This window comes from Pleurodeles waltl, chromosome 4_1, assembly GCF_031143425.1.
Source record: "Pleurodeles waltl isolate 20211129_DDA chromosome 4_1, aPleWal1.hap1.20221129, whole genome shotgun sequence".
Lineage (NCBI taxonomy): Eukaryota > Metazoa > Chordata > Amphibia > Caudata > Salamandridae > Pleurodeles > Pleurodeles waltl.
The window spans coordinates 68,833,592-68,855,782 of record NC_090442.1 but is presented as its reverse complement, the minus strand read 5'-3'; the positions used below and the strand labels follow the sequence as shown (position 1 = coordinate 68,855,782).

General features: G+C 47.1%; 1 long non-coding RNA gene across 1 annotated transcript; it reads left to right on the top strand.

The window, feature by feature from the left end:
- Positions 1 to 1,346: 1,346 nt before the first annotated feature.
- Positions 1,347 to 20,852, top strand: LOC138288424 (uncharacterized). The gene is made up of 3 exons (XR_011202396.1): positions 1,347 to 1,408; positions 20,235 to 20,607; positions 20,723 to 20,852. It is a non-coding gene; the product is annotated as an uncharacterized lncRNA (long non-coding RNA).
- Positions 20,853 to 22,191: the final 1,339 nt, after the last annotated feature.

The window sequence follows — 22,191 nt, the reverse complement described above, 5'->3', positions numbered from 1 at the left end:
CAGAGCCTTGTATATCTGGAAGTGCGTCAAAACCCACTGCGACGCCCATGGAACGCCCCCCTGACGCAGTGTAAGACAACACAGTAATTTGCGCTGCCTTGCCCTACACCATATATGAGGCCATGAAAAGCCACGTAAAGTGGCTTTGCATGGCCTCATATAGATGGGGCTGTACTTTGCCCCGCCGGAGGGTCAAAGGCAGTGGCAGTGCATGGGGCTTGTAAATATGCCCCTAAGTTTTCTTTAAAACATGAGGTTCAAGAGATGCTGAGGGTGGGACAAGGGGTCAATCCTGGGATGTCATGGCACATCAGAGCGGGTGTGACGTCACTTCCGCAGCCCCACTACACACTTTAAGAGTGGTCGATGAGAACCGTCTTGAAAAGAGGAATGTTTATTCAGAAAGCAAGTGTGAGCTTGCAATGATGACGTGGTGGGCGGGGAGGGGAAAAATAGGTAACACTGTTATTACCTCGCAGATGCCTTAGAGTGGGTGGGCTGTCACTGTGCATAGGTGACTGTGATTGGGGTGGCTCGAAAGTTGACATAATTTAGAGGGCAGCAGATGCGCCCCCATTGTTGTAAACACACGCCAGATCATCTCCCTACACCACTCTCTGTCCTTAGGAGTTTCTGAGATACTGTCAGCCTGTCCCACCGGCCACCCCCTCCCCGGATACATCACGCCTCCTCGCAGAAATGCCTACAGTATAGATTAGGAAAAGTGTGGTTTCCGGTTTCTATATGACCCGGGACAGGCTCTTAAGAGCTGCACTTGCATTAAAAATGCATGTTGGAAATGGGAGAGAAAGAGGATTGATAACACGGCCGGCATCTGAGGAGATTCCATTATCAGAAACCACGAGGGGCGGCGGGGGGGGGGAGGTCTGCCAAGACTTCAGAAGAGGGAGGCGCGGCACTGCCCCCTCGAGACGCACCCCTAGCTCAGAAGCTTGTCAGTGCCACCTATTGACCTTCATGAGTACGGCACCAAAAAGGCCTGTTGTACTTAACAAAGAGCATGTCACAAGCTGAAGCCTCAGCAATGCAAAGGAGCTGTCCTGCTACACACTGGCAGCAATGAAGACAAAAACACGCGCCCACATAGACACGGGCACTGCCCCGCAGAAGAGTGCACCTCTAGTTCAGGAGTTGGGAAAGGTTCTGCAGTGCCACCTACAGGCTCCCTTCGTGTACTACCGAGGAAATGCCCCTACTGTGCCTGACCGGAGGAGCAGCCTGTCAGAAAGAAGCATGTGTGTTTACACACACACACACAAGCATAACGCGAATACGTGAATGAATGAAACAACTAATGAATGATCATCTTTAATATAGGGCACAACTACTGGTGAGTGTCTTGGCGCTGGTCATAAAACAACAGGCGGAAGATTGGACGAACAGACAGGTACATCCCGTTCCTTTAAAGTTAAATAAGTACGTTTTCAAGGCTTTTTTTTAAGTTTCTTCATCTGTAATGGACCTCAGATGGGCAGGAATCTGGTTCCACATCTCTGCGGCCAGAACCATGAAGGAGGACATTTTTTCCTAAAATGGGGACTCATAACAGGCGAACATTGCTAGAGCACGACATACTCAGGTGTGTATTCGCTAATCCTCTCCTTCATGTAAATGGGTCCGGTATTGTGAAGGGCTTGATGAGTCATTGTAAGCGCTTTGAACATAGGAACTGGTAACCAGTGGAGCTCCTCTCGAAAATGAGAGACAGGGGAATTGTGGGTAGTTTATGAAGGAGGCGGACTGCCATATTCTGTACAATTTACAGACTTTGTATTCGATAGTCCGAGATTCCCAGGTACACAACATTGACATAGTCCAGCCGCGACAGAATCAGAGCCCTGGCCGCTGTAACCTGCGCTTCGTGTGAAAGGGCGTTCAGGCATTTCCTGAGCTTTCCTAGAATCCAGATGCAGGATTTCACTACAGCCACAATCTGGGCTGTAAAGGAAAGTTGCGTGTCAGACTAAAAGCCCAGATTTCTTGCCATCTTCACTGGGGAGGCGCTGATGAGTTACCACTGGGCAGGCTCATGTCCGCCCTGGAAGGGAGTCCGACCCAAACAACAAGATGTTTTTTGTCAGAGTTGCATTACATAAACACAAACAGATGTAAACTCACATATACACAAACATTCACTCTGTCACTTCAACACACTATGGAAGACCCACGCACAACTCACAAACACAGAGAGTAACAGACATGCAATCAAAAACTAGGATCCATCTTTCCATGATCACTTTGCAGGACATTGTGCATGTGTCTTGCACGCGTAGAGGCACTTACCCACAGCCACATCAGAAGAATTATTTTGGGGTACTGAGGAAATTGTGAGTAACAGAGAGACTTTTGGGGTGTTTAATTCTATATCCCTCTTTTAAATGAGGCCCCTTTTAAAAGTTATCACTCAGCAAGATTTTGAGTTTATTGAGTCTGAGCACTCTGCCAGAGAGTACTTGAGTTCTAGCCCGGCTACCACCTCCTGGAGTGAGCCTTAACAGCTCGCTGTTGGCACTATCAGATAGACACATTTACAAAACGAATACCTGCATCATCCAAATTAAAATAATTAGCCTTAAAACGTGAAACACCAATGGTACACAACAGTATTCACCAACGCTACAACCCCATAACCAACTACTGTACTAGGACGCAATGAAAATCCTACTTTTGTCTAAGAAAATATTTAAGGGGGGAGGACTTAGACACTGATTCAATACAGGTAATGAGTGCTATAAAAACACCGTAACAGTGATACGTTTTTACATTTCTAGATTAATCTAGAACACGGAGTTAGGTTTTCTAGACCCCATCACTAAGGTCTCAGTCAATTTGCCACCCAAAGACAGAAAACCAGTTGTACTGCAACTACCCCGCAACCCATTGAGCAGGTTTTGAGTGAGATATGTTTCATGCAACAGTTATTCTCAGGAGAAATAAGGAAAATCAGGGGAACCCCAAACCCTCTTTCATTAGGGAACACCACGGTGGCCTAACACTAGCCCCCGCAGCCTCCAGAGTGCGGGGGGCCCATGCGCTCCAGGCCACCTCCCTCCACCCCCCCAGACTGAGCACGGGCGGCGGGCCTCGGGCTGAAGAGCTCCAGGCTGGGTCCCAAACATGGAGCCCCCCTCTATGTATTTTGCAGGGGGGACCCCCTCAAGTTTCGTTACACCACTTGAACATCACACCCAAGAACACAAGGAAACAGAGGATTTGTTTTAAATATTTATTTTAAAATCAAAATATGATCCTAGTGCACACAGCGTGAATTGTATTACAATAAAGACGAACAGAATGCGAGCTGGAATGCTTTGTAAAAGTGAAAATAAAGGGAAAACTCCAACATAATCACTGTATGATTTAATAGCAATCCTACCCCATATACTTCTACTTCTTTTCAATAAACTAATTTTAGCATAAAAGACAAAATAAGGCCTTTTTTTGAATTTCAAAAATGTTCACTACACATACTGTAAACAATAAGGTTCATGTTCATCATAATATGAAAGCAGGCTATTCTTGTTGTGCCTGCCCAGCTGGGCTGATAAGGTCATCATAACATTCCCTGAATGATAATAGAGAGACATGCAATCAATATATTTATTTATTTGTGATTGATTATATTCCCAATGTTAAATTAAAAACGCCAAGTAATTATATCAATTGATTAATTAGTAAGACTGGGTATAAAAATATACAAACATCTATAAAATGTCCAAAGTGTCCTTCTGTGACTTTTCTTGTGACTTCTGAAGGAGGACCAGGCATCTCATGTTATGGTACAAGACCATTATTTTCTCCAAGATGCTGTAGTCTCCAAGATTATTTTAAGGAACAAAGATGTTGAAGCCAAGGATAGGAAGGGAGACATTGATAGTTTTGGAACTGTAATAGCTTGTAGAGCAGCACCAGCTGAACTTGACAGTATCGGTCTTGTCAGTGGCGCAGGAACAATTTTCAGAGTGGGAGTGCAACCATCAACATTACAAATTTAACCATCTCACTAAGAACAAGTGTAGGAAATGAGCCACACACATTTGATATTTGGCCAGTGGTGCACTTTGAAGCAGGTTGTCACACATATACTGCAAAAGCATGGTGTGGAAGTGCACTGTCATTTATAGACAACACATTTTCAATTGAAATAGCCAATGTGCACATACATGCAGTTTTTGTTAAACTATACAGCACACAAACAATAATGCGTGGGAATCAGATATCACAAATGTTTACCATTTGGGTGTCACCATGTAATGTGACATTACTTCTTTTGACCATATTGAGATCTTTGTTTCCATCATACTTCCAAATTACAAAAATTGTGCTTCACTTGTGCTTTCCCAACTGCTGATATATTTCGAAGAATTTGTGCAGTTTATTTACAGGTATTTTAATTCTGTGTGTTAGACCCAATTGATATCCTACAGACTTTCCTTCCATACTCCCAGTACCCCAGGATGATTGTCATATTGGTCCTCTATATGACACGGTGACCGCCGCCAACACTCCGCCGCAGTGGCGAATATTTGTTTCCCATATTATGACACCACATACTAATCCGACAGAATACAGCCACATTCACAAACCCACCAGCCCAAAGGTCAGTGAAAAAGTGGCGGTCCCAACACCCATAATGTTACGCCAACTGAACAACACCCATCACATTATGACCCACGAATCACCACAGCGGACATTCAACGGCGGTAAACCATTGGCGGTACACACCGCTGCTCTCAGAATGGACACCCACATACAAAGCAACACTATATTGGCCAATACCAAAAACACACACCTGACACCCATGCACACACCACACCCACACATCCACACCACTATAAAACACCCACCCACATTACCCACAACCCTTTACCAACAACAATTACTGCCAGGAGATTGACACGAACAGCACAGAGACAACTAGACACACACACCCCTCACACCCATACATCCCTCACGCACTCCACATCACACACAACACCACATTACTCAACACATTCTCACCAACACACACCACACAACACCCATGGCACCACAAAGGCACCATTGTTTCACTGTGGAGGAGTTAAGGGTCATGGAGGAGGACATTGTCAGGGTAGAGCCACAGCTGTTTGGAGCACAGGTACACCAGATTTCCATTGCCAGGAAGATGGATCTATGGCGGTGAATTGTGGACAGGGTGAACGCCGTGGGACAGCACCCAAGAACAAGGGACAACACCAGGAAGAGGTGAAACAACCTACGGGGGGAGGTATGTTCCATGGCAGCAAGGCACCAACTTGCCATACAGAGGACTGGCGGTGGACCCCCACCTCCTCCCCCACAGCTCACAGCATGGGAGGAGCAAGTACTAGCATTACTGCATTCTTAGGGACTCACTGGAGTTGCCGGAGGACTGGACACTGGTAAGTCAACATTTACCACTTATCACCCCCCATACCTGCATGCCATAACACCCCCTCACCCTCACTCCCATCACTCCACTACATCCAACGCACTGCACCTATAAACAAATGACTCACCCCAATGCCAAGCCCTGCATTTCATACCAATGCATGGACAGCCCTCCCAGCCCTGCATGGACACCAATCACTAAAGCATGCACAGCATAGGGAAACTAACATCCCCACAATACATCACCATACACAAGCAAAAGGGGACAGGGCAACAGCAACGATAGAGGGGAAGCCAGGGATGTACAATATGTCATACACATGAAGCATAATACATCATTTACATCCCCACAGGTATCCCAGCCAATGTCAGTGGAGAGGAGGTGCCACGACTATCCAGTCCCCCAACAGAAGATGCCCCCAGTGATAACAGTAACTATGGACTTCTGGATCTGGATGACCTACCTGGCCCATCAGGGACCACTGGACAGCCGGTCACCCAAGCACAATCACAGTCCACCACAGAGCCTACCCCATCAGGATCCAACACCACAGCACCCACCCAGCGTACCCACACCTCTGTCCCCAGGACACGTCAATCAGCAGTGTGCTCACCTGTACAGGGACCCTAGGCCACACCTCGCCCCCAAGAAAATCAGGGACCTGGGGTCAGTGGCAGTGGGCACTCCGTTCAGGGGACAGGGGCACAGGCCAACAGGGACATTGGGAGGACTGCTGTGTGCCAGGGGGAGGGCAGGACCAGGGAACCGACTCTCCAGGAGCCACTCTCCGAGATCCTGGGAGCCTACCAACATTCCCAGGATATGATGGGCCAGATCCTTGACAACGTGAAGGAGAACAGGCAGCTGCAGGAGACACAGTATCAGGGGATCAGAGAGGACTTGCAGGCCATCACCACCACCCTGATCTCCATAGCACGGGTGCTGCAAACACATCATGAGGGAGGCTACAGCACATCAGCGGGCACCTACCACTAGCCAGTCAACTGAACAGCCTTTCACTTCGGCTGCCACTAGTGGTCAGGAGGCCCAGCCACAGGACCCACAGGCTACCAGCACCCACCCCCTGCAGAAGGTGAACCACCCTGAAAACGTTCCCTGTGACCCAGACAGAAACCAGAGACAATTGCCAAGACCACCACCAGGAAATTAGACTCTCCTGATTGTCCCGCTCGTGTCCCACACTGTCACCTTATCCACCTTGAACTGCCTTTGCTCCCCTTCCTATGGCCACTTGGACACTGCACCTGTGCTATAATCAGACTGGAACAATACCTGGGACTTTCTTCCATCATCACCCCATTCCATTGCACTTTCCCCTCAATTTATTAACACTACAATAAACACCCTTGAACACAACTCAAATACTTGTATGTCATGTGTTGAAACAGTGTATTCATGGAAACGGTTACATCTATTACAAATGAACTGTACATTGTGAGAGCATAGAAATAATGACCTGTAGCTGGCTGTAGTCAGCACCTCAATACACAGTTGTCATAGCACCAACATCTGTAAAATGATAAATCATAGGCGACAGTAAGTACAGGTAAAAAGTGGGTAATGCCATCATGCCACAGCCACATAGAATAAACCAGTAGTCATTGAAACGTGAAGTTGCACTGACTCACCTGTGTGTCATTGGAAGTACTGACAGATAACTGTGGTTCTGTTGTCCTCATCCTCATCTTCAGCCTCTTCATTCTCACTGTCACCAGGGTCTACTGCAGCCACAGGGGCATCTCAAGTCTCCTCCTCCTGCAGAAAAGGTACATGGCGTCTGAGGGCCAGGTTGTGCAACATGCAGCATGCTACGAATATCTGGCAGACCTTCTCGGGTGAGTAGCACAGGGATCCACCTGTCAGATGGAGGCACCCGAACCTGGCCTTCAGGAGGCCGAAGGTTCTCTCGATGATCCTTCTGGTTCGCCCATGTGCCTCATTATAACATTCTTCAGCACTTATCCTGGCATTCCTCACAGGGGTCAGCAGCCACAATAGGTTAGGGTAGCCAGAGTCACCTGCAGGTATTGAGGGACAACATTTAGCCACACACTATCATATGAGGTTAAAACCAGAGGCATACACTAACATACACTGGGTGGAGACCGAGGCTCACCTATAAGCCACACCCTGTGGCTCTGTAGTTGGGCCATCATATTTGGGATGCTGCTATTCCTTAGGACAAAGGCATCATGCACCAAGCCAGGATACTTAGCATTGACGTGGGAGATGTACTGGTCCGCCAGGCACAACATATGCACATTCATGGAGTGGAAACTCTTATGATTCCTGTACACCTGTTCATTCTGGCGGGTGGCGGGGGACAAAGGCAATATGTGTTCCATCAATCGCCCCAATTATAGTGGGGATATGTCCCATTGCATAGAATCCGGCCTTCACTGTGGCCAAATCTTCCACCTGGGGGAAAGCTATGTAGCTGCACATGTGTTTTTCCATGGCAGACAACACTCTTGCCAGCACGATTCAGAACATTGGCTGTGACATTCCTGCTGCCAAGCCCACTGTCACTTGGAAAGAACCTGTCGCCAAGAAATGGAGCACTGATAGCACTTGCACAAGAGGGGGGGTCCCAGTCAGATGATGGATAGATGAGATCAGGTCTGGCTCCAACTGGGCACACAGCTCTGTGATTGTGGCCTTGTCCAGTCTTTAGGTGAGGATAATGTGCCTGTCCTCCAGTGTAGCTAAGTCCACCAGGGGTCTGTACAGGGGGTTTTGTCTCCACCTCCTATTCATCCGCAGCGGTAGGTATCTAAGTGACACAAGAGTGAGTAGGCTGTCACAATTAATACAATGGAACGACAACATCAGTCCACAGGGTGCACCTATGTATTGGGACAGTGTAAATGTCGAAGTATGTGCCTATTTAACCTGTGACGCAGTAACTGTTGATAGGCCTGTTCCACCCACTGAAATGGTGACCGCCTGTACTGTATGGAGGGACATGTGGAAGTGAGCTAATTCCGCTGACGTTGGGCGTCATGGCGGTAGGCGGTCATGCACCGCCGTGCAATTCCTCATTGGATAATATTGGGCCCTATGGAGTACAGTGGGCAATGGGGATGTACGCCGGTGGTGACGGTGTACACCGCCGCGGATGTAACCTCAATTTTCTAACTCAATCCTCACTTGTTTCCTGACCTTCAACAGGAGAAGACCTACACTGTGTGTGCTGCTGTGACCTGTGTCTGGAACCTACCGTGGCCTGTGTGACTGGAGAAAGGGCCCCAGCCTTGACTTGGGAGGAGTTGGAGCGACTGGTGGGTGGGGTCCTACCCCAGTACGGACAGCTGTATGGGCCTCCAGACCAACAGGTGAGTACACTTTGGGCACGATGCGTGTGGCATGGATGCATGGAGATGTGTGTGAAAGCATTGTGTAAGGGGGGGGGTGTGGGGGGGTTCACTGTTGGCGGTGTACATGTTGTGATATGGCCTATGTGTGTGCCAATGGTGATGGAATCAGGTATGGTGGGCCATGTGTGTGACAGGCTGGACTGTTTGTTTAATGGAGTTCTCCTGTATGTATTACCTCTGCAGGTCAGTGTCCATCAAAACAAGGGATTATGGCGTGCCATCGCCAAGGGCGCGCGGACCCTGGGGGTCTATGGCAGGCGGAGCACCCACTGTCGGAAACGGTGGTAGGACCTGAGACGCTGGGCACGGAAGACCGTGGAGGCCCAGCTGGGGATGGCCTCCCAACGAGGAAGGGGTGCCCGTCGAACCCTGACCCCCCTGATGGCCCGCATACTAATGGTGGCCTACCCAGAGCTAAATGAGTGCTTGAGGGGATCACAGCAGCCACAAGGGTGTGAGTACAGTGGGTTTCATGACATATTTTGGCTGGTGGAGTGCTATCTGGGTGGTGGATGTGTGTTAGTGGGTGCCCCTAAGGCAAGGCCAGACAGTGCAGCGTGGATCATCTCTAGGGTAATGGTTGCATGGCAAATACAGGTAACCTAGCTTGTTAGTAGTCCATTTTAAACAGGGCATCGTGGGTCCCAGGTGTGCTGCAGTTGGTGGTGTGTGGTCCTCATCTTGCCTTAGTGACTAGCCATATCACTGGTAGTGCAATGCATAGTGCTTAAGCCTGTTCCCTGTGTGTGACGGTGATGTGCATGCCAATAGTGGTATTGGTGCAGTCATTGACCAAGTGTATCCTTTGTCTCCCCCCCTTTCTTGTTTTGTCATCCTGTCCTTGTGTGCATTAGCATCATCTGGCAGAGGAGCAGGGGCACCGGTGACAGAGGGAGCTGCATCCCACAGGACCCAGGAGGCAGAGTCCACTGACGCCGAGGGAACCAATGGGAGAGACGCAAGGGGAGCACCACGGCATAGACTGGAGGAGACAACATAGAATCTGATACCTCCTCCGATGGGAGCTCCCTGGTGGTGGCGGACACCTCTGTGACCACCCCAGCTGCAGGTACAGCTGCCATCCCCATACCAGCACCACCCTCCCAGTAGCCCCTCAGTGAGATGCTTGTGCCCGCACAGCCAGGAGAGTGGGCATCTCCTTCGCCCCAGGCACCTCAGGCCCTGCCCCAGTGAGCCCTGCTGCCCTGAGTGAGGAGGCTTTTGACCTCCTGAGATCCATCTCTGTAGGGCAGTCAACCATTGTGAATGCCATCCACGTGCTGGCAACCCAGATGCAGCAATGCAATGCATTCCTGGAGGGCATTCACAGTGGATTGGCGGCCCAACAGAGATCGATTCAGGCTCTGGCCTCCTCTATGATGGAAACACTGTCCCTGTTTCTACCATCCCCCTCCAACTACCACTTCTTAGTCCCAGTCTCCTCAACCCCAACCCAACCCAACCCAACCCATCCCAAGCACACATACTGACGAGCATGCACACAAGACAACACCCAAGAGTGGCACAGGTAAACACAAGCACCACACTTCATCCCACAAGCACTCACGCAAACACCATACAGTTGCAGACACAGCAACATCCACTGCTTCCACTGTCTCCCCCTCCTCCTCCACCAACTCCCTCCCAGTCACGTCCACACTCACACCTGCATGCACTACATCAACATCCACTACCAGCATCACTACACCAAGCAGAACACACACCTCACTGGCAGACACCTCCACAACAGCCATGCATGCGTCCCCTGTGTCCTATCCCACCCTGTCTGCCCCCCCAAATTCTAAGGGACACAAACGCAAGCATTCACACACCCAACAGCCATCCACCTCACATGAGCATATTGCCCATGCACCTGCACCCAACTCCAGCACATACACCTCCAACAACCACTCCCTCATCCTCCACTCCCATTACCCCTCCCTCCTCCCGCCCCACCATCACTAAAACTCTTTTCCTTTCCCAATTTGACCTCTTCCCTACCCCTCTCCCCCTCCTGCCCATATGGGCAGGGTACCAAGGACACTTACCTCCATCGCAGAAGGGGAAGGAGCTAGCACCACCAGGGAAGAAGGGGAAGGGGCCTGCACCACCTGTAAAGAAGGGGGAGGAGCCTGCGCCACCTGTAAAGAAGGGGAAGGGGCCTGCACCACCTGTAAAGAAGCGGAAGGGGCCTGCACCACCTGTAAAGAACTGGAAGGAGCCTGCACCACCTGTGGACAAGGGGAAGGAGCCTGCACCACCAGGCAGAGAGGGGAAGAGCCCATCCACCCCTGCCAGGAAGGGTAAGGGATCCACGCCCCATGTACAGGAGGAGATGAAGCACTCTACGCAAGCGGAGGCTGTCAGCCTGACACCTCCACCACCACCAGCTGTCACGGGGCCCCCACTGCCAGCAGAGGAAGTGCAGCAATCAGAGAGTGCAGAGGCTGCCCGGGAGGCTCCTCCATCCACCACTATAGTGCAGCCATCAGAGAGTGCAGAGGCTGCCCAGGAGGTTCCTCTATTCACCACCACAGTGCAAGCCATCAGAGAGTGCAGAGGCTGCCCAGGAGGCTCCTCCATCCACTACTGCAGTGCAGCCGTCAGCGCCAGCGGATGCTGTGTAGGCCACACTCCATGGGCTGCTGTGCGAGTTACCCCCTCCAGAAGCAGTGGCAAAGTCACCCACCTGAGAGGCTGTGGCCTTGCACTCCCCAGCAGAGAGAAATGGGCATGGAGCCCTCTCCAGAACCAGTGGGCAAGCCACCCACTCCAGAAACTGTGGCCTTGTACTCCCCAGCACAAAGAAATGGGCATGGAGCCTCCTCCAGAACCAGTGGAAAAGTCACCCACCTGAGAGACTGTGGCCTTGCACTCCCCAGGACAGAGCAATGGGCATTTTGCCCCCTCCAGAACCGGGGGGGGGGGAAGTTCCCGTATTCTGCTGAGGTGCCCCCCATTCCCCTGAGGTGCCTTCCCACTTACAAAATGATGCCTCTGCAGTATTCTCTACGGATGTGTCAGGGTACAGGTATCTTTATTGCCCATTCACCTTCTCAACTCCAGCCTGGTTATTTTGGAAGTGCTACAGCATCACCCTCACCCGTATTTCCAACACCTATGTGTCTTGTTGCTATTAAAGATGGAGTATGTGCATTTTGAAGTACAGCGCCAATTGAATTCAAGAATGCAGGTATTTTTGCGGTCTGATCCTTGCCAGATCAGGTGTTGCTAATATTGGTGGATTATCAAGTACTGCATATAGTGTTAAGACAAAATATCAGAAAAAATATTGGGTGGACAAAATATTGTGCCATGAGTATCGAGGACAAAAATACTATGAAGGTAAGTAACATTTTGCTATATGTAACTCCAGTTATATATACCTTGCCGAAATGTGTATCTGCAAGGTACGTAGATGTGGAGTTAAGAATTGTAAATCTATACCTACCTAGTTGCCCTTACCTCTGCGATATTTTGGGCCTCAATATTTTTGGCACTTTGGGCCCGATGTTCGATGCGATTTTGCGGTTGCAAAAGTCGAATTTTGCCTTTTGCGACCACAAAATAGCCTTTTCCATCGCTGTTTCGTGAGCCAGCATGCAAATACCGACTCGCAAAAAAGGGATTGCAGCTATCAATTATGAAAAGGGCGTCCCTTCCTAATTATGAGTCGCAGTGGCATGCATGATTGTGATTTTGTGACTGCAATTGCAGTCGCAAAACAATCACAGTTACCATCAATTTAAATTGGTGGTAACCCATTCCATGGGACCCCTCCCCCTTTGTGAATGGAAGCAAAAATATTTAATTTTTTTGTTTGAAATGCATCCCGTTTTCTTTTAAGGAAAATGGACTGCATTTTTTTTAAAAAACTGCTTTATTTAAAAAGCAGACACATACCACCATCCCTGTGAGCGCGTCCATTCCCAATGGGGTTGCAAATTGCGACCTACCTCATGACTATTGATGAGGTAGGTCATTTGTAACCTCATTGGGAATGGCAAAAGCTGTGGTTGACACTGTTGTACATTCCAGATTGCTACTCGCAATTTGAGACTCGCAAAAAAATGCAAATAGTGAGTCGCAATCTGGAATGGTAGTACATCGGGCCCTAAATTCTGTCCACACAATATTTTTGTTTCCGATATTCTGTCAGTGATTAACTGAATCCTTCACAATTAATTACTGTATTGCAGTGCAGTGATTGATGCAATCTTTTCAGTCAAATCATTTCCCATGTCAAATGATACAGCCACACAGTGGTAGCTCCAATGGGATATCAAACCAGGTTGTTTCAAAACAGTTCATGCATCAAAAAGGTCTCACTTTGGAGCTTGAAAGCTGTGCAATGAGAGAGTCCAATTTGCACTCATCACATTCACTAATTTTCCTCTAAAGTAGAATGCCATATTTTGAAAACACTGTTGTTCAGTGGGATAGCTATCATTTCCATTCACGTTGGCATTCATGCTGGCTTTATTTCTTCACCAGTATCAACATGAGAATTGCACAACCAGCTATCAGCAGAATAGCTGAAAGTCCACCAAACACACTTAAAAATAATGAACTAAAGATTGAAGGAATCAGTCTAAAAACAGATGTAAAGCTAGTCAATTAGCCAGACCCAAGCTTTTAAAGACTTGAGTAATACCTGTTGTGTTTGATAAATGAAAGGTAGCGTGCAGTAAGTCAACAAAATGTATTGAAAAGTGCATCTGCAGAAATCTTTGGATTTCACATGCAGATCACAATTGCTCCAAGACAAAGCATTCTGCCAAAGAGATTAAGGACACCCCCTTTGTATTAATCTCAAAAGTACCATAATTAATTTATCAAAGTGCATATTTATTATGGCTGTTTTCAGCCCTGGAACGCTTTTAGACAATTTAGTTGGAGGACCATACAATGTAACACCACAACATTTTACTGTTTTATGAACCACTAACAAGAAGGCATGTTCCCACAGCAGCTCTCATTTTTTCTCATTAGAGAAGAACCATTCCATAGTTCAATATAATGAAATATTAATGAATAGAGCAGGTGTTGCAAGCAATCTGCAAGCTAATCTGGCCATCAAAGGGGTAAAAGTCCTGTGCAGAGTGAAGGAGTGACAAAGGAGTGAGAGTCCTACCAGATTGGTACACGTTGATGTGCTTATGTATACTGGATTGTGTTTTGTTCAACAGTGAACTTCAAAGGGAAACTTCCATTCATGATGAAGGAAGGCATTGTGTATTTTGTCATACCCGCATAAGGGTATATGTTTTTGACAATAATAAAAATAAAAAGTCAGTGATGCCAAGGATATTAATCATGTAGGAACCATGTAATATGTGAGTCTTCTGTTAAAGAAAAGTGGATTGTTTCTTTCTCCTCAATATTCAAGAGCATGTACTTGTTAGCCATCATATTCTGTCTTTACGGTAAATTTTAAAGGTTGAATATAGCACTATCATTTATGAGCTGCCATGGCACTTTATAGACCTTAATGTTTTACAGTACTTTGTTCAATTGTGTTATAGCTCTCATTTGAGCCTGTCCTTGTTGCAGAGACTTGAATCTTCTTTTGGAAGATTGAGGGTTGAAGGAATTACAGTTGAAATTTTCAAAAGTATAATTTCTCTAGGAATCATGCATGCCCATAATAAAGTCTCTGTACCTTTGATTTACCTAAAGTTGGTTTCTCAATAACCTTGAACAGCTGGTGATTCAATACATTTTACAGAATACATAAAACTGTGATTGATAATTAGAATCTTTTGATGGCTTCCTGGTTCTTGGACATAGCTAAAGGCAGATGGGTCAGACCTGTCATCACTTTTAAAATAAGGGAACCTTTTTCTGGAAACATCTTGGGTGGGGTCCTAACATGCTCCCACTGTGTATATTTATGTATGTCTTCACGGGTATTTGTTCTATAACTGTAATAATGTCTATAATGATGAAAACAAAAGAACCCCCCCTCGTGACTCTCTGTTTTTAAATAAGGATCTTCCTTGTCTAAAGTGGTATCTGAATGTAGGTCCCATATAAGTTGTTTAAAAGCATTTATGACCAATGAATATTGCAAAGGAATGATTAACTATAACATAATTTCAAAACATAGGGAATTTTAATAAATTCTGTTGAAGCCATAACTTAATAGGGAAACCCAAACCACACTGTCCACCACAAGATATGCAGTAATGTTCAAAGCATGATTCTCCTGACATACTTTGTGAGAAGAAAAATGCAGTTGCAATTCCTGAACCACATCGGAAACAATACTGTTTTTTCAGGAATATAGTTACTATGTACAAGATGCAAAATTATAATTAGCACTACTTTCTGTTATTCCAAGATTCTGGAAACAAAGATTAGGGTGACACTTGTTAGAAATGAGGTCCTTGGTTGACAGTCAGGTTACCCCCTGTTCAAGCAAAGACCCTCACTCTAGTCAGGGTAAAAGAGAATCACCCTCAGCTAACCCCTGCTTACCCCCTTGGTAGCTTGGCAGAGCAGTAGGCTTAACCTCAGAGTGCTAGGTGTAAAGTATTTGTACCAACACACACAGTAACTTAATGAAAACACTACAAAATGACACAACACAGGTTTAGAAAAATAGGAAATATTTATCTAAACAAAACAAGACCAAAACAACAAAAATGCACCATACACAAGTCAAGTTATTAATTAAAAATCAAAAAGAGTCTTTAAGTAGTTTTAAAAACACACTAGCACTGCTAGAGAGAAAATGTACCTGGTGTGCGTCAAAAATAACCCCGCACGGGCGGGTGTGCGTCGAAAATAACCCCGCACGGCGGTACTCGAGTCAGAAATCCAGCCGCACGATGAGTTGAAGCTCCCACCGCGCAGGTTGCGATCTCCCAGCCTCCGTCAGCGATGCTGCGCGTCGTTTCTCCTGCTCCGTGCGTCGATTCTTCGGTCGCGTTTCCTGCGAGGGTCGTTTCTCGGCTACGGAGCTGGCGGCGCGTCGTTTTTCAGCCGCAGATCGGATTCGCGTCGATCTTTTCCCCGCACGGCGCTCTGTGCGTGGATTTTCTTGTCCTTAGGCTGCCAGCTTCTCCTTTCAGGGTCCCAGGAACTGGATGGGCACCACAGGGCAGAGTAGGAGTCTCTCCAGAGACTCCAGGTGCTGGCAGGGAGAGGTCTTTGCTGTCCCTGAGACTTCAAACAACAGGAGGCAAGCTCTAGATCAAGCCCTTGGAGATTTCTTCTCAAGATGGAAGGCACACAAAGTCCAGTCTTTGCCCTCTTACTCTGGCAGAAGCAGCAACTGCAGGATAGCTCCACAAAGCACAGGCAGGGCAGCTTTTCTTCCTCAGCTATTCAGCTCTTCTCCAGGCAGAGGTTCCTCTTGGTTCCAGAAGTGTTTCTCCAGTCTGTAGATTTGGGTGCCCTTCTTATACCCATTTTAGTCTTTGAAGTCACCTTTCTTCAAAGGGGACTCACACCTACTTGTGAAATCCTGCCTTGCCCAGGCAAGGCCTCAGACACACACCAGGGGGTTGGAGCCGGCATTGTTAGAGGCAGGCACAGTCCTTTCAGATGAGAGTGACCACTCCACCCCTCCCTCCTAGCAGAGATGGCTAATCAGGAAATGCAGGTTACACCCCAGCTCCCTTTGTGTCACTGTCTGGTGTGAGGTGAAAAACAACCAACTGTCAAACTGACCCAGACAGGGAATTCACAAACAAGGCAGAGTCACAGAATGGTTTAAGCAAGAAAATGCTCACTTTCTAAAAGTGGCATTTTCAAACGCACAATCTTAAAATCAACTTTACTAAAAGATGTATTTTTAAATTGTGAGTTCAGGGACCCCAAACTCCACATGTCCATCTACTCTCTAGGGGAATCTACGCTTTAATCATATTTAAAGGTAGCCCCCATATTATCCTATGAGAGAGACAGTCCTTGCAACAGTGAAAAACTAATTTAGCAGTATTTCACTGTCAGGACATATAAACCACATTACTATATGTCCTACCTTATCCATACACTGCACCCTGCCCTTGGGGCTACCTAGGGCCTACCTTAGGGGTGCCTTACAGTTAAGAAAAGGGAAGGTTTAGGCCTGGCAAGTGGGTACACTTGCCAAGTCGAATTTACAGTGTAAAAATACACACACAGACACTGCAGTGGCAGGTCTGAGACATGATTACAGAGCTACTTATGTGGGTGGCACAACCAGTGCTGCAGGCCCACTAGTAGCATTTGATTTACAGGCCCTGGGCACCTCTAGTGCACTTTACTAGGGACTTAACAGTAAACAAATATGCCAATCATGGAGAACCAATTACGTACACATTTTAAACAGGAGCACTTGCACTTTAGCACTGGTTAGCAGTGGTAAAGTGCCCAGAGTAACAAACACAATAAAATCAGAGTCCAGCACACATCAACAACCTGGGGAACAGAGGCAAAAAGTTAAGGGAGACCACGCCAAGGATGAAAAGTCTAACAACACTGTTTTATAGTTTTTGCCCCATCCACCTGGAATGCTTGATGCAATCCGATTGGAGCATGATCTTGTGACTTTCTGCGACTATTGAAAACATGGCTACTCAAGCAGGCCCATGGCATTAAGTAATCTTCCTGGTTTTGATCACTCAATCTACTCTGCACCAAGAAACCTTTGGTGAAAAGGTCATAATACCATAACTATAATCGAAATTAAAAGTGAAGAGACTCCAGTAACAATCCAGATGTATGACTGTGATGGACCAAGAAGCCACCTGTAATTTTAATTGACTGGAGAAGGTTATTTTATTTCCCTTCTTTCAAAATTTGCATCAGAATCATTCTTTTAAACAGTACAATTTCTTGTAGAAGAATACTTTCAATTGATATTGGCTCTATGGGTAGCATATAATAAACCACAGCTGTAGTTTCAATATTTGATCATTGGCATCAGAGTCATATGTTGGAATTGGTACTTGGTGTAAGGCTGGGGACACAGCAGGCTCCTTAGAAAGGGATGTATGACTTCAAGGCTGTACTCTTCTTAGGATAGCCCCTGAAGCATAGTAGGAGGATGTTCTGATCTACTCTGGAGGTACCTTGCTGTCAGTGGGTGTCTGCTGAATAAAATCGGCCAAATAATGCCTTTTGCTGTGATCAATTGATACCTCCCTGTTTTTCTTTGAACCAGGTAATGGTGGCAAAATTACCGGTCAAGTGCCTTCTGCGCAAAAACCGGAACTGGTGGTCTGTAGTAGGGGCCAAAGACTTGTTTATCAGAAATCATTTCTTGCACTAGTTCTCCCACTTTGGGGAGCCCCCTGTCAGTATTTTTAAGAATCTTATCTTCGTCATTGGCAGAATCAGAGTGCTTCCATTAAATAATTCAGGTCTAGTTTCTTGGACATTCTGCAACAGAGTTCATGGAAGCAAAAGGTCAGATGTTTTTGACACTGCCACCTTTTCAGGAACATCAAGATGTTATACATTAGTACTCTGAAGACTATATCATACAGGGTGTGACCACTTAATATTACTAGGCAAATTATGTATTGCTCTCTGAAGCCCATAGAAGTTATGAAGCTCAATCCTGTGTCCAATACCATAGTGGTCAAGGCTTGCTTGAGAGTACATGCTATTAGGCTGTTCTACAATACAGTAATGTTCTATAACATGCTGAAACATTGAAACAAATGCCTCATTGAAGCTATAGTTTCTATAACCAAAGCTATCCCTACCATGATGCTCTTGCACATTTACCAACAGAAGAAAACCTTGTCCACAAACAAGAAACAACATAGAGAAAGAGTATGTGACAAGATGAACTGATACTCCTGTAGACCTGTCATCCTCAATAATATTATTCTATTCCTCCTTCTGTTGCTTGTTTTGAATAACACTGTTGGTTATTGCACTTTTTTTGTTTTCAAAATGTGTGTTGTTTCTCTGATATATTTGTTTTTTAAGATTGAGTTTGTGTGTTTTAACTGAATTGCTTCGACACCTGATTGCAGCCTGGAAAACCTGATCATGATATGTCCACTGATTTTCAAACAGAAATGCTTTACTAAATTATCCAGATTGGACCCTGACTACAATCTAACCCCTCTTAATTCAGTATTTACAACTGTACTTCATTACTTGGTTCCTTTTCAAGTTGAACTTTAGATCAAGTGGCACAGTTTTCATACTGCTGTGTCACCCTTGCACCACGAGGGTAAGGCAACACAATATAGTCAGATTTATCAAGCCACGCATTGAAAGAGGAAATTATCTCTGGGGATTGTGTTTATGCAGGAAGGTGTTCCTTCCTGCACAAAAACAATCCTGTCTGCCATGCAGGCACCCTTGCACCATGACACAAAGGGGCCTGCAAAGGCGGTAAGCAGCCAAAAGTGCACCAGTGCTAGGAATGGACAGGAATGCGCTGTAAAATGTTAAATATGGCAAATCCTGCCCTTCCCTTTTCATGCAGCACAGCAAGGTGGCTTGCTGTTTTGCGCTGTGTAAAAGATTGATGAATATGCCCCCAAGTCTCCTTCACATATGCAAAATCCCTGGTTTTATAAAGAACTAAGGGGCATATTTAAGAAAAGTGATTTAAGAAAAATGGTGCTGCACACAGAGCAACACCACTTTTCTTGCGCCCTTTAGCGCACCCCTACTGCCACCATATGTGTGCCATATTTCAAATACAGCGCCCCATCGCGCAGGGTAGGGGGCAATAGCATCATCTTTTTTTACGCTATTGATGTACTCTGCAGGAGTAGTGCCATAATTATTCCTGCAGAGTACATAGTGGCCCATTATATTCAATGGCATGCCCCCTTTTAACACCTGCTCTGAGCAGGTGTTAAAAATGCCCAAAATAATGGCGCCAGGAAATCTGTTAGATTTCCTTGTGCCATGTTTTTGCCCCCCCAACGGGCGAACACCCACTTTGTATATATTATGCCTGGTGCAGGCATAATGTAGTGCAAAGAGTTACAAAGTGGTGCAATGTTTGCATTGCGCCACTTTGTAAATATGGTGCCACGTTTGTGGCCTTTCAACACCACATTAGCGTAAAAAAATTACGCTAATGTGGCATTAGAATGGCGCTAGGGGCTCTTAAATATGCCCGTAAAAGCCTTATTTTGAGTTTTGGCAGCCCCTCTGAAAACTTTTTTTTTTACCAAAACTAACTCCCACAGTGGGAGTATCTTTTTCTATATAACAAAAAATCCTAATGACACTGACGCCCTTGGAGCAGGGGGTCATTTCTTTCCCTCTTTGCAACTAACAGTCATTTACTGGCAGTCCCAAAGAGAAAAAAAAAAGTACATCCAAACGTCCTCTCAAATTTAAAGGTCTTAAGCCCTTTAGCATATCAATGTAAGGTTTCCACTGGCAGAAGCATGACGGTCTGTCCAGGGGAGTAGCTTCAGGTGTGTCTAACAGTTGTCCCTCGATATTTGCAGGTAACTCTGGTTACTCCAACCTCTCATGGCTACTGACCCCAGTGAGGAATGCCAGGACAAGGGCAGAGGAACGTTACAATGAGGCACATGGGCGTACAAGGAGGATTATTGAAAGGACCTTCGGACTCCTGAAGGCCAGGTTCCAGTGCCTCCATCTGACAGGTGGATCTCCGTAATACTAATCCAAGAAGGTGTGCCAGATCGTCGTTGCATGTCGCATGTTGCACAACCTGGCCTTGATGCGCCAGGTGCCTTTTCTGCAGGAGGATGAGCTTGGAGGTGTTCTTGTGGCAGCGGTGGAGCCTGTGGACAGTGAGGAAGAGGAGGCAAAGGAACTGCAATATAATTCAGCAGTACTTCCAGTGGCACACAGGTAAGACACTGTAACTTTACGTTACTTTTCAGTTTTCTGTTGGACATTGTACGTGGCAGCCTGTTTCCCTATGTCAATGGCCACTGACTGTACCCTTTGGCATCTCTATTTTCAGATCTCTGTGCCCCACTCTGGCTCCTGCTATGTGTACTGCTGCCCACCAAAGGTCATTCCAAAGTATATTTAACTGTACATTTGACTTGCAATGCTTTAATAATGTTGAACTAATAAATATTTGAATCATTTGACAGACTCCAGATTAGTATTTGTTCCAAGGGTGTTTATTTACATGCTCATAAGTAGAGGGGGATGTGCAAGGGGCTGGGCTGATGGTGGAGGAAAGTCCAGGTTAGAGTCCAGTCTCTTGGTATCACAGGTGCATTGTCCAATGGGGCATAGGAAGGGGAGTAATGGCAGTTCAAGGTGGACAGGGTGACAGAGTGGGACAGAAGGGTGACAATCAGGAAAGTCTTATTTCCTGGCGGGGTCTTGGCAATGTTCTCTGGCTTCTTCCTGGATCGCAGGGACCGTTTGCGGGGTGGTTCTCCTTCTGCAGGGGGTGGGGGTGCTGGTGGCCTGTTGTTCCTGTGGCGGGGCCTCCTGTCCACTAGCGCCGGTGGAGGTGGAAGGCTGTTCATTGGTTTAGCTATTGTCAGGGGCCCGTTGGTGTGCCACTGCCTCCCTCATGGTGTTGGCCATGTTAGCCAGCACCCCTGCAATGGTGACCAGGATGGTGTAGATGTGTTTGAGGTCCTCCCTGATCCCCAGGTACTGTCCCTCCTGCAGCCGCTGGGTCTCCTGCAACTTGGCCAGTATCTGGCCCAAGGTCTCCTGAGACCTCTCACAGGATGTTTGTAAGTGCCTCCTGGAGAGTGGGTTCCCTGGGTCTGTCCTCCCCCTGTCACACAGCAGTCCTCCCAGCTTCCCTGTTGTCCTGTGCCTCGGTCCCCTGAACCGTGTGCCCACTGCCACTGACCCCAGGTCCCTGATCGTCCTAGGTTTGTGGGGTTGCCTGGGGTCCTTGTAGTGGTGGACACACTGCTGATTGACGTGTCCTGGGGTTCCTGAGGGGGGAGGCTCTGTGGTGGGTTGGGACAGTGGCAAGGAAACCGACTGTCCAGAGGTCCTGGATGGGCCAGGTTGGTCATTCTGATCCAGGCGTGCAGAGCTGCTGTCGTCACTGTGGGCCTCTTCAGGGGGGGACTGGTTGTAGCTGGAACCTCCTCTCCGTGATGTTGAGTATGGGTCCTGTGGGGATGCAAATGCAGTGTCAGTGTATCTGCGTGTGCCATCTTGTGCATGGGTGTGTTTCCCTGTATGATTGTGATTTTCCTGTCAGCTTGGCCTTGTGTGAGTGGTGATTTTGTGAGCTGGGTAAGTCTCTCTACTGGGCATGCTGTGGTGATGGGTGTCCATGCAGGTCTGTGTTGGGGTCCATGCATTGGTGTTACATGCAGGGCATGGTATTTGGATGGGTGGGTTGTGATGGTGGGGTATGTGTGAGGTGGTGGTGTGATGGGGGTGAGGGTAGAGGTAGAAGTTTGTGATGGCATGCAGGTAGGGTGGGGGGGTGATAGTAGTAAA